Here is a 13070-nt window from a genome sequence, read left to right as displayed (position 1 = left end):
GACGACTGCAGAGATTTTCATGTGACACAAAGGTTTTGATTTAAAAAATTAGTACATAAAGGAGGCAACCAGATGATATTTTATTGTTTCTGGTATAATAAAAAGTGATTTCGCCTTTTATGGTCATTGTTTTTCCATGAGATAGCGATTTTTTACTGTGGAATTATACTTCTTGATTCTTCTTCTTTGAACGAGCACGAGGTTGTTAAGTTTATTATGAGGCTGACGTTTCGGCCGTATCGCCTTCTTCAGAGCCTGGAAAGGTCGACTGACAGCGATCTACCAAGCCAAACACGTCAATAACTCAAACAGAGAAACTCAAAAACCAAGTCCTAACCGCGTAAATAACATCGAATACTCACCACTTCTCTGCCTTCGACCAACCGCTAGGTTGTGTCTGCGGAAGAGGAATGAGGTATACTTCCTTCTAGAGTGCCCCTTTATCAGACTAGAAGATCAACCTGATATATTGTGCGAAATCACGTGTGATTAGGAGGCACTCTTCCTTGCGGTTCATGTTTGAGTTTTGAAATTAATCCAAAATGCCTCAAGAACTTTGCGTGTCGATATGCTAGTTTCTTGCTCAAGAATATTAACCTTAACATCAAAATCCTCTCCGTTGTGTCTTTGTGTCCTATGCGTGCCTAGTGGAGTACTCGTTTTGCTTTTAAATTTTCTATCTAGGTGTTCTTCTATGCGGACACAAAGAGGTCTTCCCGTTTCGCCAATATATTCGTCTCCGCAAGTTTGCAAGAAATCAGGTACACTGTACCTGAGATCATGCAATCACCGTCTCTGCCCTGAGGGCAAATGCAAAATAATATAATAAATAAATATAAATAAACAAAATAATGTAATACAAATACAAAATATTATACATTACATGTTTTACACATACATTACATGGACGATGCAAAATTTTTAATAACACCAGTTATTGATCTACAAAAAGTGAACTACCAAAGTAGGAAAGTACTAGTAACTTTTCTAAGGTGTGTGTACTTTTCATTTTAAGCTTATTTCACTTTAAAACATTCATCATGCCATCTCATTGTGTCATTGGCCTTTTATGTCAAGAAAGTGATTTGGATGTCCGATGGCAAATCTCCATTTTGCTGACGTATGACAATGTGACAATTCATTGTGACAGCTTTCTACCAGTACATCTCACATAAGAGATCCAAGAACAAAACCAAGTTCTTCAGAATTCACAAGTTATTCAGGATGTACTGAATTTTAGTGCAGATGTAGTGCATTCCATAATGATGTACTTTATGTACGAATTTCTAAATAAGAGAAGGCATTTGTACACCGATAGTGTTGGTATACAAGTATTCCTTTGGCTGAGGACTTACTGCATAGAAGGACCTATCTTATGGGCTGTATTATAATATCGCATATATGTATGTTCTCGAACAGTAAGGGTCTAAACCAGCAATAAAAATTGGTGGTAATAAGAATTAATAATTGTTTCCAAACAGGAAAATCTTCTCACCCCTAATGTCTGAACAGTCTGAAGAAGAATTCTCAAAGAACTGCAATGATGCTGTTATGTATCCAAATTATTTCCAATAATTTCACTGTCGTGAAAAGAAACACAGTAAGTTAGAACATTTATCATTACTGATTTATTATTACATCATAGTGAAAAGCTGTCTCTAAGGTAATGAACCTCAATGTCTAAACAAGGGAATATCTGCGTTTTCTCATTGGCCATATCTGTAGTGTATATTCTCTTAAAAAGCAATACACTCTTGTCCCAAATTGAGCTGCTCTAAATGGAGGTTTTTTATAAATTATTAGGAGAGAGAACAGTTTTCGAAGAGCTATTCCGGACATACGATTTACGTCGAATTTTCTTTTCTAGTGATTTCAAGAAGTGCGGTAAGAAAACCTCTGGGAATCTTTCAAGGGGTGTATACCGATTTTGGTACACATGGCGTTTTTGTGTTAAGGAAGCGAACCGAAAAGCTATATTCTAGGCAGCAGAATCCATTCAATTTATTCATTAAATTTCATAGAGTACTATTAAAATTAGGAATTGATAACACATTAGAAGTGATACTGTTCAGCAAAAGAAAGTATTGGTTCGATCATACACGAGGACCATTAAGCCTATCATCCCTCCGGAGTCGGGTTGGAGAATTGGTACCAGACTTGTTCAGGACCAATTGGCTTCTTCAAATTCGCATAACTGGCGACTACTTAAGGGTTGAACAACAATTGTTTAATTTTCAATTATGAAGTAGTATAAGTATCAATATCCTTCATATTTTTACCCAGATGTTTCTTTAGTAAATTCCAGAAGATTACACTTTCCTAGCCATTTAACAACATAATAACCTTACTGGTTCAATGCGGCACCAGACCAACGAAGCCCTTAAACCTTGAATTTGGTTTGTAACATTGTTGTCGAGCAGTTCGTCTGTTAACAAATCGGAAGATTCAAATCGCTGCTCTCATGAAAACAATCTCAGGTGATAAAATAACGATGGATTGTAGACGATTTATTTATAAAGGTCATAATTTACTTTTAAAATGATATAATCCTGATCAAACACAACATGGCTACTCTGAAAAAAGGAACAGTTGGAATCTACTAATTCTACCAACGAGACACTTTTCTTTTGTTCGCATAGCATTTTGACGTCTTGAAATCGACGATTTTCCTGAAAACGTTTTCAGCAGCGGTCTAGTTTTTAAAGACTTCTTAGTAGTAGTAGCTTTCGAGATTCCTGCGAAAAAATGGTAATCGGTTAGCCAGAGATCCGATGTGAAATGATTCGTATGTGAGGGTTACGTAAATCTATTAGTCGAGAATCTACAGCGTTACAGGTACCAGATTTTGTCGAGGATTTTTGTACAAAATAATTGACTGTTTCTGGTTGCCCTTTTTAAAATGTGTGGCAAATTTGATCTAATTGTCCAAAGCCATATAACATGGATCTAAAAAGCGACAATGTTGCTAATTTCAAAACAATTTCCACGTAAATTAGTTCTTTTATTAAGGCTAGCAAACGGATAAAAAGAATCGCGAAGAAATACCTTTCTAATATGTATCCACCCTACACACATAAATTAGTTGGGCATTTTAGATTCTTTCGAGTTTTTTCTTCGTTTCATTAAACCACAATATTATTTGACATCGGTCTCATCCTATGCACACTTTGGTTTTTTTATGTTTTTTTTTTCATCGATATTTCCGTTTTCTTGCCAAGTACGATAGATTGTTGTGGTTTTTGTTATTATTTGAAAAATAAAGGACAATCAATCAGTGCTGATCAGTCTCGCGCTATGCATTCGACTTCATCAAGCATTGTAGAGATTAATAAATGCATATATTTGCCAATAAAATGACTTTCGGTGGCCTACCGATCTATCACGTCAGTGTGTTTATCCTCTCAACCAAGTCTGGTACCAATATACCGATTCCAGCGGAATGGAAGGTTTAGTGTGCCTGGGTACGGGATCGAACCAAGGATTGTTGGAAAGCGTATTGCAGGCCACCTCTAACTACTACGCTACACGCGCACCATTAGTATTTAAATCAGGTGTATTGCAAATGCCATTTGAACACTTTCAACTATAGCAACACTCCACGAAAGTAGTGTATTGTAACCATTCAGGATTCTTTTTGAGATCAATTGAGAATTGTAGAACTATTTTATAATTTTCTGCGTTATTCGTTTCCATCTACACATGAGACTCTACCTATCTTTATTCATTTATTCACAGATAGGTCAGTGACTCCGTCATTGATTGCCAAATAAAATCATTACAAAATTCTTTCTGGTTGAAAGCCACAAGCCATATGACGTCTTACTTTCAAAGGAAAGGATCCTAGATAGTCGATCTCGCGCACGCTCCTCCTCCTTAGGTTGCAAAAGAATTCTTCATCAGTACTGTCCGATACGCTTGTTGAGTGTTCTCTACAATTTTTACACGAAGATTACCCTCTTCTGCATATCGTGAACTTTGAGTCACAACAACAGCAATCAGGATTCCGTCATGAAACCTGTTGTATGGACCACATCCAGGCCGTATTCAGGACCATAAGAGTATGTCGACAGCATCATTTGCCTCTTGAATTCACTTTTTTCAAATATGACATTACATTAAACGCATTTCCAGCGTTGGAACGAAATGTATCACAAAAACACAGCTTTTATATCACCCTCTAACCATACATCGTGAAAGAGATCCAGAGATCGAAATAAGAAATTAGAAAATCTCTAGTTAAATATAAGATTTGATCCCATCTATTGCAGCGTTTGGTCAGGAACAGCTACTTTGTAAGTAGATTTCTCGTGAAAAGTGTCTTCTGGTTGAAGGCTCCTCTCAAGCGATGTTGAATAGCTCGAGGCCAATGATTGCCTTAGGCGAACTAGCTGGGAGCAAACCTACAAATAATACAGCTATGAAAACCAGACATTGCGAAAAATTACCGACTCACATATATAGTAGACATCCTCAGCTTCTGATCGAAAAGTCGCACGTCCTCTTTGGTAATGGGATGTTCTTCAGGAGGGCAGAATGATAACTCTTCACCAAGAAAAGCATCCGTAAAACGAATCCCTTCACAGAGATGTGAAATGTCTTTCAATTTCTCGAAACTAAAACTTCGTGAGCTATAAAAAATACAAGTAAGAAATATGTACAAAACTATTCTGAAATGACAGAGATACCTTTAAGAAAGTAAAAAATAGTGAAACGTAAGGATATGAAAACACCATATTCATGTCTCAAAAAAGAAGAATGAGGAGAAAGTAAATCAACCATCTTAGTCGTTGACGAGTGCGTTCTTCTCCCCAATATACCATCACTTGAAGCTCAGTAGCTGTTCGCTGTTGCTACAACAAAACTACTTTAAATGGATCTAATAAGTTTCGAAATCAAAAGGGAGTACAGAAATACAGGTATGCAAAAACGCCTACTGCTGTTGACGCAGTAGAGACAATTGAGTTCATTGAAGATATGGGAGAATGGAGACGTATGGAAACCAGCTTAAAAAGGCTAAAATAACTGTAGGCGATATTAAGCGCGTCAAAATTTTTTGAAAAGTTAGATGAGCGTTACGATAAATTTTCTTCAGGATAAAATCATAATTATAAGTTTTAAGTGAATTTTGTTTACGACCACATATCTAAATGTGTTACTACAGAGGACATTTAAATGAAAATAAAAACAAGACGTAAGCAAAATAAATAACAGTGAATATCCTTTCCTTAGAGTCACCACGATCTATCACAATCCAGGAGCTGGACGAATATCAGCAGGAATGTGTTCCAGAGCGCCAGATTCTGTAGTGCATAAAACGACTACACGGGAAACGCTCGTCTAAAAGTTCAAGTTTTATAATGAATCATATAAGATATAATCACATACAATGCTCTTCCAATAGCTTCTGAATCAACAACGGTTGTTAGTAACAAACCGGTTCCTGAGTTTGTCAACGAAAATGAGAAAGTTGATTCATGAGAAGACTGTAAGATATAAGTTCCATTTCGTGAAATACGTAGGTCATCTCTGGCCTTCACTGTAACAACTGCAGCTCCACCCAGTCCTCGAACCGGCATCTTAAAAGAAATAATACTTTATGTAGAAGTGTATTAGAAAAGTAGAAAGAAAAATTAAGAGTTTATTTCAGCTGAAAGTAACCATAAAAATGAAATTAACACCATTGAAGTTACACAACAAAGATTTAAGAAAAGAAAAGAAACAATGAAACATTATCTATAAATAAAAGCTTATAAGAAAAAAAAGAATACCCTATAGTTCACTTGAGGTCCACCTCCTCCCTCCACCGCAATCAGAAGATTTGTATAGAATCGAGCATTCTGAGACGGGGAAAATTCAATTCGAAGCGGAACAGTACGACGTGCATCCAGAAGTAAGATTTGGCTGTCCAAGAGCTGCAACCAATATGGTCGTTCTTCATTAGAGCATTGAATAGTGATAGGAAAGATTTTAGAAAATAACTAGTGTACAGTAAAAGGTGGTCCAGAATGACTGAGCTTCGCCCTTATTTGAAGAGAGGTATCTGTACGATTGGTAACATCAACGTTCGAAACAGCTGTATCTCCAATAGCTACGAAACCGAACGCTAGTTCGAGTTGAGGGATATAAAGCACAGACCTAAATCTTAATTTCAGAAAATAAAGCTGTCATAAAATTCTTATTGGTAAGTGAAAAAAAAACCTCCGCGTCGGATTAGAAGTCAGTTGTGAAAAGCATGGAACCATAGCGTTTGTAGATAAAGAGCTAGATGATCTTGCAGAGGAATGCGGTCGAGAGCTCAACTAAAGATATATTCGTCAACTTCATTCACTCGCACGTCATTAGGTTGTATGGGGCATACGAAAGAAGTGAATAACGACCAAAAACAGCTACGAGCCGCTCTCTGGGGAACTTAGCAAACCTATTAGTTGCCTTACCGACATTTGAAGAGTATACGTGGACTTACTTCTTCAATCTCTGAAGTGTCTCACCACTTCTTCCCAATCATAGAATCAACCAGTATACACAGAATCAAGAATGATTATGACTAATGTATGTTGTGTGCAAACCATCCCAGCACAACAGATATAGGAATTATATCTTTGATCATAAAAAATACATAGTTGGTTTTGGCTTACATTTACTCACAAACAGCAATAGGACGCAACATATAGTACTATGCAGCTAACGGAGTGAAGTGTCATCATAGAGATATGCGTACAATTAGCAAAATATGTATGAAAAACAGCTTGAATAGCTAATAAACAAGCAAACAACAGCACGGAAGTTGATGAGAGCGAACACAAAAATTTATACACAAATACTAATTGTTTACTTATTATACATAGAGTGCTTGCTAATTAGATCCTACTTGCCTAGCTTTCCCTTTATTGCTTTCGTTGCCTTATAACCCTAATCCAAGGATGGAAAATGGATTGTATACGGTGTTTGAATGCAACTTTACAATCATTCTTCTATTCATTATAAATGGCCCAGAAAGATATCAGAGAGACAGAATAAGATGCAAGAGAGCTTTAAGGTGAACATTGGGATGGCTGACAATAATGATTGTGGCTTAAGCCACCCAGTTGTAGTTGCAACTTCAAAAGATTTGTACGTTTGTATTTTATAGAATAACACACGCAAACGTCGCGATGCTCGAAAAGGATCACCACCAGGAACGAATATTGTAAGAGAAAGAGGAACTATTAAAATCATAAAAGCAAAAAAACCGCCTCACAACGCACCTCTCCCTCGCATGAAACCTTCCCTTGATTACAAGCAGCACCATGATCCATTTTCTAAAATGTATACATTAGGAAATAAAAAAAAGAAAATCAAAAAGAAACCGAGAAGGAAATAATATTCAAATGAATGTTGGCGGTACCATTCGCTTCGGAGTAGAGTCTTCACCATGTAAAGCATTTTGAGAGGTGAATTTTTAGCCAGATATATTTCCAGTTCGTCTTGATCTAATCTCTTTTTTAACCCACCTAAGACAACGTGTACAACGTCTAAATTTTTGTGTTGAGCCCATGGAACAACGTATAATTTCTCATCTCTCACGCAACGAATAATATGTGACTCATGATTTTCACTGTAGTTTCGCAATAGCCCGCCCCTTATTTGTGTATTCGGCTCTACAATTTTGGCTTATCTATTTAGTTTTCCATTTTTCTATTGAAATGCGTTGCTGTCGCCTTTGGCGGTCGATTTTGCAACACATGTAGTATATTTCTCCAATTTTATACAACATTTACAACTATCCACTTTAAAGAAAAGTATTTATCGCCTAGGAACCCTATAATAAACGAGGCTTGGCTCGATCTCGCGCTCCAAACAAACCGAACTCTCCATCCTTTGAGATCAGGAAAGTGGTTCCAAAAAAAAACATTACCTGGAAACATCGGTAGGCCACGCAAGATCGTATAGGGCAAATATTTTACCTGTTCGAGGCTCAGCGTAATAGATTGTAAATCCCAAAGTTATTGACCAACGCCAAAAACTCTACCCTCTTATAAATTCAGTACTACAACTATGATTCTTAAAAGAGATTTCAAATGAAAAACAACCAATTGCTGGTAATAACTGGATGTTCCACGGATTTCCACTCACTGAGGTTTTTCCTCACTGATGGATCTCGAGCCGGTTAGTCGTGAGGCTACGTGGCGCGTCCCCAGGTGGCGGATAGGGGGTCAAACGCGAACCAAAAGCGACCTTGTGCTTCCCAGAGCAGCAGGTGGATCAAAGGGATGAACACTCTTTTTCTGCTGCGCAGATCTGGCAGTGCAAATTGTATTCTACAAGTCAATTCGGCCAAAAGCCTGCAAGCAAGTGACTAGGAAGTACATGGGAGGCGGTTAGGAGTCCTGTCCACTCAACTCCAATGAACTCTGGGAAAGACTGGCAAGCTACTCATTAGTATATTCAGCCCCCATGGTTAGAGCCCGGCAAGCTACCCCGTGGGTACAAAAGATGCCAAACAGAGTAAAATAAATGAGAGTCATTCCCCTGACCACGAAAGAGCCCCCGATAAGGCAGCGTTGGGTAGGACGAGTACGGAGAGGCTGCTACAATCTCAGGGCTATCTGGGCTACCTAAATGTGATAGGACTAAGGTGACGATCTGTACCTACAACGCAAGATCGCTTGCATCTGAGTCCGCTGTTGAGGACTTGCTGATGCAGGCCAGAAAGATCAGATACGACGACATCGGACTGGCTGAGACGAGGAGACATCATTCCTTTAACGCCGTTTATGATCCTGGAAAAGAACTCTTCCTTGGAACATGCGACAATAGAGGAGTTGGAGGCGTTGGTGTCCTCGTCAACACGAGTTTGGCCATGAACATCGAATCGTTTAAACAACTAACAACCCGAATCGGACGGTTAAGGTTGAAGAGATGTGGGCCTATGCCGGCTCTAATTATCTACGTCGTCTACGCAGCTACCTCAAGCTACGACGAAGATGAGGTCGAAGCGTTTTATATGGACTTGGAGAAGTTCTACAGAGAAGATCATACCTCCTTCAAAGTCATAATTGGCGACTTCAACGCTAAGATTGGACCGAACAGGGAGAGAGGCTATCCGAGTTTATCATGACGACCAAGACAATCCATGGTAACTCACAGTTCCAAAAGCCCCTCTCTCAACGCTGGACGTGGGAATCCCCCAATGGAGAGTACCATAGTGAAATAGACCACATCATAGTAAACCGAAGATTTTGCATAACCGATTTGGGTGTGCAAATGCACTGGCTCGTCTCTTCACAGGCTACCTGTCAGAATGCAAGGTTCCAAACAATGGAAGACCAGCAAAACCGTGTTGTTGTAGAAAAAGGGAGACCTCCACGACATTGGCAACTATCGCCCAATCTGCCTGCTGTCCGTCGTAAATAAACTCTTTACTAGAGTCATTCTCAACAGGATGGACAGAACATTGGACGAGGTACAGCCATGCGAGGAAGCAGGGTTCCGAAAAGGATTCAGTACGATAGACCACATACACACAATAACGAGGCTCATCGAACTATCACGAGAGTATAAAAGACCGCTCTGTCTCACTTTCATCGACTTGAGGAAAGCCTTTGACTCCGTTGAGACAGAAGCGGTTATAGAAGCTCTGGGAAACCAGGGCGTCGCTACCCAAACACCACTCCTTCGTGAGCTATAGAAGAATTTCACGAATAGAATACCGTATCGCCATTTTACAACGCAATTAAAATGAACGTAAAGAGGGGTGTTCGACAAGGCGACACAATGTCGCCAAAACTTTTCACATCGAGCCTCGAAGCCGTTATGCGAAAATTGGAATAGGACAATGAAAGAGTGAAAAATGATGGTCGGCAACTACACCATCTTCGCTTTGCTGATGATATCGTCCTTATAACATCAAACATCAGTCAGGCGGAACGAATGCTTGCCGACATTGACCGAGTATGTGGAAGTATTGGTCTTCGACTATACATGACGAAAACGGTATTCATGAAAACGGATCGGTCTCAAAGGCCCCATTTAAGCTCAACGGAACAAATATCTCCGAATGCAACAGTTATGTGTACCTAGAAGAACTCGAGAACTCAACATGATGAATGACGTAGCTCCATAGCTGAGCAGGAGGAAGAGAGCAGCTTAGGGAGCTTTTAAGAGCATCGAGGATGTAGTGAAGAGGATGAAGAACACTCGACTCCGTGCCCACATTTTTGACTCAACGATGCTTCCTGCATTAACATACGCATCAGAGACCTGATCGCTACGTAGGCAGGATGAAAGAACACTCAGCGAAAGGGCGATGCTAGGAGTGTCGCGTGTCACGCAAGTGAGAGAGGGAATACGAAGCTCGGACCTACGTCAACGATCGAAAATTAGAGACGCCGTCCTTTACGCCAAAATGTCAAAAATAAGGTGGGCCGGGCACGTGATGCGACGAAATGGCAACCGATGGACAAGAGCCGCCACGGATTGGATTCCTCGGGATGTCAAGCGCACAACAGGAAGACCACCGACCCGATTCTTCAGAGTTCTTTACAAACACGCTGAACGAATGGTATGATGCTCAACGTGTCCCTAGAGCGAGCAGAACCCTTTGGACCACTCTTGCACGCGACAGGGACAGATGGAGGAATTACTGGCGCCCGCTTGATTCAATCGAAGATCAACGGGAATACAGGTGATACAGTTGAACTGGATGTTAAATTGTATGTTCAAATAAACGCTTGTGTTATGTCGGCCGAAGAGAACTGAACTTTTTCGAATTGTTCAACGAGTGTAAAAAATACAATTCATAAGCCACAGAAACATCCAGTGTTTCTCATATGCGAAGAAAGTAAAGAGAGGTACATAGAAGGACAAAGATGACTTCAGTGGTGGAGCAATATGATGCATCACGACACTTGGATTATCGAGAACAGATTTTGCAATGGACTGCAGCTTCTGGGAGATTTAACAGAACTTTAAGAATTTTTGGAGTACTTCTAATATCTCGTTGTGAAAGTAAAGTGGCTTGGGCAGGCGACGAATCAGAATCGAGGGTACCAACATCTTTTGAAGAGATGAACATATTTATTAGACTGTGCCTTCACATAACAACTGTTAACACTATTAAGAGGAATTCCAAACTTCGCTTATGTATTCCATCCTCTTGAATCCCAAATCCCATCAAGAGATAAATTTGAAAATCTGTCTTACTTAGCTTACAATGAAAGTAGAACTGGAGACTTTTAAAATGTCTTCTAAACAATATGCGAATTGCTAACTTTGCTTCAGTAGAGAAAATTTCCTGTTTGAAAACCTCTCTAGGACGCTGGAAAGATTGCACAAGCTCAAAGAGTTTTCAAATTGGTGAGTAGAAGCTCCTTAGGTAAAGGATTATCTATTCGGCTTTGATTAGACCATGAAGGAAGTGGCATGTGGTCGATTCCATCAACCATCATAGGAATGATTGAATGCGTATCTGGCCTATACACTAGCCAAAGGTGGCCCAATGATGTTTCAAGTTAGTGCTTTTATCCTTCCAAACAAGTTTTAACCAACTCGTCATCCACGGAGAGATGAAGGCATGGTGACCTTAGATGAAGGGATCGAACCTTTGTTCGATACAGTGCATATTGCAAATTCACCTCTAATCACTGCTCTACACCAGCCCCTCCTGAGGTTATATATATGTATATATATTATAAATATATAAATGTTATATGTATATATGTTTGTATATATGTTTGTTTGTATGTATATATACATATATACAAACTCCACAATTATATATATAAATGGTATACCAAAAGGTTCAAAAGTTGATGGCAAAACGTTTAGGTTATACGAGTTGTTACGATAGAGTCGAGTATCTCTAATGTCTTCAATGATAAAACATATGGAATCATAATAATAAGCTGGTACTCTTAGTTTCCTTCTTCTTAGAACAGTTCCGTCGCGAAAAGAACTAACCCGTTTGCAAAAAAATTTTGCAAACTTTAATTTGTACAAAATAAGCTTCTCAGGCGACGCGTGATATAACGTCTGCATCGGGAAGCTGTATAGATTAAATATATGGAGAAGAGCAATAAAAAAGTAGCGGGTGGGCGAGCAAAATAAAGAGCTGAAAGGAAAGTGAATCATGCTAAATAGAACGATAGCAAAATAAAGTCAAAGAACAACCGTCAATGTGGCAGAAACCTTTGAAACCATTTCATTGTCAGGAACAATTGTCTTATTCATATCTGTAGTTTTATCCTGAACAGAATATGTTAGCCTTGAAAATAAATCAGGAAGACAGCCTTTACAGAAACACTTGAAACTTAACCTACCAAAGCATTTTCTGCCACAGCAAATCCAGCCTAAACTACAAATATATTGCGCAATGTTATTGCGGCAACTATAAAAGACAGCTCCTACCATGATTCCACCACTGCTACATGATTTAGTGGAAGAGAGATTACGCGAGGTACACGGCAATGATGGTTTACTTAAATAGAGCAGTGTGAATGCACCATTTTTTACTAATTAAGATATATGCACTGACATATATGAAACCGGAGGCGCAAAAAGGTGATTATGAGCTTTTCGTGGCTTCACTCGACTTTTTCTATGCTCTTCCAACACCTTCATTAACGATTCTGTGGAAGCACCAGAGGGTTGTTTCTGAAAAATTTTTCGTTTTAATTCTGGAAAGGTGTCCGACTAATAAGAAACATTTTCATAAACGGGTTAAAAGATTCGACATTAGAGATAATTCCACCGTTCTTCCAAGAACTCAAACACCGCGATCTCTTTTTTAACGAATAAATAACTGAGAAAAACTATGCTGTTTTTCATGCCAGGGTTATCAATGTTTCGCAAGAATTTACTAACCTAACTTATGTGTAATAGTCACTTTTAAATATACTTCTTGCTTAAGTTAAGACAATAAATACTCGTTTCAGAATTTTTGATTATCGAAGATGCACTCTTCGTTAGGATCAAAGGTATACCTTTAAAACCTCTTGAATTGTCCTTATACTTAAATGAAGCGATCCCGTGGTTTCCGCAACAGAGTGCTCATCAAGTGTAGATGAAGCTAAAAAGAAAAAACAACTCTATAC

At 38.9% G+C, this 13070-nt stretch overlaps 1 long non-coding RNA gene across 1 annotated transcript; it reads right to left on the bottom strand.

The window, feature by feature from the left end:
- Nucleotides 1–6220: 6220 nt before the first annotated feature.
- LOC309798255 lies at nt 6221–12206 on the bottom strand. The gene is made up of 3 exons (XR_014293033.1): nt 12148–12206; nt 7245–7298; nt 6221–6299 (listed from the first exon to the last, which is right to left on the bottom strand). It is a non-coding gene; the product is annotated as an uncharacterized lncRNA (long non-coding RNA).
- Nucleotides 12207–13070: the final 864 nt, after the last annotated feature.

The sequence above is a fragment of the Mesoplodon mirus genome (genome assembly GCF_964341445.2).
Source record: "Mesoplodon mirus genome assembly, contig: HAP1_SCAFFOLD_2431, whole genome shotgun sequence".
Classification (NCBI taxonomy): domain Eukaryota; kingdom Metazoa; phylum Chordata; class Mammalia; order Artiodactyla; family Ziphiidae; genus Mesoplodon; species Mesoplodon mirus.
This window is presented reverse-complemented; position numbering and strand designations above follow the sequence as displayed.